Source organism: Lactuca sativa, chromosome 9 (assembly GCF_002870075.4).
Source record: "Lactuca sativa cultivar Salinas chromosome 9, Lsat_Salinas_v11, whole genome shotgun sequence".
NCBI lineage: Eukaryota > Viridiplantae > Streptophyta > Magnoliopsida > Asterales > Asteraceae > Lactuca > Lactuca sativa.
In genome coordinates this window covers 214,090,870-214,094,519 of record NC_056631.2, presented here as the reverse complement: position 1 = coordinate 214,094,519, position 3,650 = coordinate 214,090,870, and positions in this window count along the sequence as shown.

Below are 3,650 nucleotides of genomic sequence, written 5' to 3'. Positions count from 1 at the left end.
ACAACTGGCTCACACCTGGACTCGGAAGGGATAAGGCCGAGTTACGCTGGGCGTACCCAACCTCGGACGCGGGGTGTAGCGAAGGGTGACATGTTGTTCATCGGATGCGAGACTGATCTTCATCGGACGGCCCAGATCGAGCCACGTCATCACTATCGCAACAGGTTTCGCAAATTTCACCCTCAACTTCAAAAACTCATATGTTTCACATACGAGCTCCGTTTCCAATGTTCTTTATATCCACGCGTAGGCGGTAACATACTCTACAACTTTCGTTTAGAGTCCGTTGGCTAATTTTGATATTATTTTAAAAGTTATATTATTAACAGGCCGGGACAGGATTGGTCCGTTAAAAATTCACAACTTCTTCATCCGAAGTCCGTTTGTTGGATAAAGTGTCTAAGTCCATAACTATTTATGGTATGTACTTGAACCGACCCGGCATGGTCCATTTAGGTTGCATGGCACCATGCATAGCATAAACTAAATGAGAGAAATAACACTTATGGTTTATTAATATATTATAAGTTCTAATATATTAATAATATTATTTAATTAGTTTGATCAAGAATTAATCTAGACTTAATTAAGTGATCAAAAGATAACTAATTAAATATATGGGTTGATTATGTAAATCATCCATAACTTATATAGTGGGCTTAGAGGCTCCATGGATTATCAAGTTGGGTTTCACCCATAGGATGTTCCATGGAGTTAATCCATGGATCATGGAAATGAAGAGTCATGTTACATTAGGGTTTACCTGATGCAACATACTATATAAAGTTCATGTTCTCCCAAAATCGAGGACACATGCATGCTTGAGGGCTAGAGCCGATTTTTGTGTGTTATACTTTCTCTCCAAGTTTACTCCATAGCATTTGGTGTTGTGTGAAGCATTTGAGGCATCACACTTGGGGTGCTAGGCTCACAAGATTTTAAGGAATCAAAATCAACAACAAGGTATGTTATTCTATCTATCATTTAAGTTAAAATGTTCCCCATGTATGCTAGATAGGATCATGAACCTTGGAAATCAATTTTGCATGAATCTTAGACAAACATAGATCTAAGGTTTATTAGGGTTGCATGTACACTTCGGAAGTGTTAGAATGCTCAAAACCCATCAGTGATATCAGAGCCTAGGCAGGAACATTAAGATGCTTCGATCCGATCGAGGTGGTGAGTATCTTAGTCCAGAGTTCCTCGTCTATCTTAGGAAATGTGGGATTGTCTCACAATTGACACCTCCCAAGACACCGCAGTTGAATGGTGTGGCTGAGAGGCGTAATCGAACCCTGTTGGATATGGTTCATTCCATGATGAGTCGAGCTTCGCTACCAATCTCATTTTGGGGGTATGCCTTAGAGACTACCGCCCATATCCTTAATTTGGTCCCTACAAAGAAAGTTGCCAAAACTCCTCATGAGATGTGGACTGGAAAAGTACCCAAACTATAACACATCAAGATTTGGGGTTGCGAAGCTTTTGTGAGACGCGAGACTCATGATAAGCTCGAACCTCGAAGTGAGAGGTGTATTTTTATCGGCTACCCACAGAAATCCTTTGGTTACCTCTTCTACAGACCTAGTGAGAATGTGGTCTTTGTAGCTAGGAGGGCTTTCTTTCGATAAAGAGAGTTTATAAGCCAATGAAACAGTGGGAGGTAAGTTGACCTTGAAGAAATTCAAGAGTCAAGTGGTAAAGGAACTTCAAACCCTATCACTCAACAGAGGAGGAAACTCCTGTCGAGCCAATTGACGAGTCTGTACCTCTGAAGTGTTCCACGAGAGTTAGGAATGCACCTGAGCATTACTATGGTGTAACGACCATAAAATTCCAACCAATTTAAAATTTTCAAAAACAACCCGATTTCATAAATTTATTACAAAAAGGTTTTCAATACAATTATTTCAGAGTCTTCCCAGAACCACATCAAAAAACATAAACATGAGGAGCGGTACGATCAGGCCTTTGCCTTGCCACGGTTTCCTGAAGAACCTGAAAAACATTAAACCACAACTGTAAGCCCGAAAGCTTAGTGAGATATCCCCAAAATACCAACCACATATGCCATACACGCAAAACATGTCATATCATACCAGAACACAGAACAACCATGCACTTCGGGTCTACTGTGTGACTGGTTCGCCGCACCGGCCAACAGTCCACCCTCTGAGTTTAGCCATATACATCGAGTCTACAGTGTGATTGGTCCGCCCGCACCGGGCCTTCAATCCACATGGTCCACTCTCTGAGTCTACAGTATGACTGGTCCGCCTGCATCGGGCCTTCAGTCGGTCTGGTCCACTCTCCGAGCCTCGGCACGTCTGGTCCGCCCTCTTGGGGCCTGCAGCCTATCCGGACCGCTCGCTGGGCCTTCGGGATAACCGGTCCGCCCTGGGTATGTTGGCCTACATCACAAAGCAGGACCCGCCTCAACCCAACCCCATTCCAACAACCATGTGAACATAAACATACAATCATATAACATTTCATAGTCAACAAGCCGATCTAGCATATAACATAACATATCATCATCCTAACCAGGATACCGACCTAACCGGTCACTAGCATAGCATCATCCTATATACCAGGATACCGACCTTAACCAGGTCTCTAACATATACCATCCTAGCTACCAGGATGCAAACATATCAAAGCAATAACATAACAACGATACCCGGATCACAATCCGATAAAGGGCCGGCCTTGGTGCCGTAGACCCTGTTGATATAGTGAGGATAACTCACCTCGCAACTGCCGACTAAACAGATAAACCCAAGCTGCTCCGACCACTGATACGATCTCCAACACTGGCCAAAACCAAAACTCTGAACTCAAACGAAAAGCCAACAATTACCAAAATGCCCCTGGAAATCAACTGGTCAACCCTTAGTCAAAGTCAAAGTCAAAGTCAAAGTCAACCCCTGACTGACTCTACTCGCCGAGTCAACCCGATGACTCGCCGAGTCATTATGCATAGAACTTCCCCAATCCGCGACTCAACTCGCCGAGTCACCCCGAGAATCGCCGAGTCCAACAACTCTGAGTCCTTTCACACTCGACTCACCGAGTCATCCCTTGACTCACCGATTCACAACTCAACCAGAAGAAAGGTTAGGACCTCACGACCAGACTCGCCGAGTCCAAGGCTATCTGCAACCAAATCGCCGAGTTGTTCTTCCAACTCGTCGAGTTCCAGCCTATCTTCAAGCAACTCGCCGAGTACACCCTTGTGACTCGCCGAGTACCCCTAGATCTGAAACCATACAGAATCTTTCCAAGCCATGCAGAAGCTCTAAACCATAGATCTACTCTTTTACAAGCCATCCATCACGTAAAGTGGCAAACTTTACGTGGATCCAAAGAGATCTAGGCATTTTACACTCTAGGGCTAGGGTTTGGGACAAAAGAGCTTCACCAAACAGTCAAGAATCGGGACTTTATGACATATAGGACCATCACAAGCTTAGATCTAAAGTAGCATCCTTAGATCCAAGCTTCTATCTCAATTTAGATGTCATATCAACCACCACACATGAACCTATGAAGAAAATAGCTTAAGGAAATGGTTCCTTACCCCTGGAATGAGCCCAACCAACTGTAGATTCTTGATCTCCCCAAGCTTCCTGATACAAGCCTCCAAT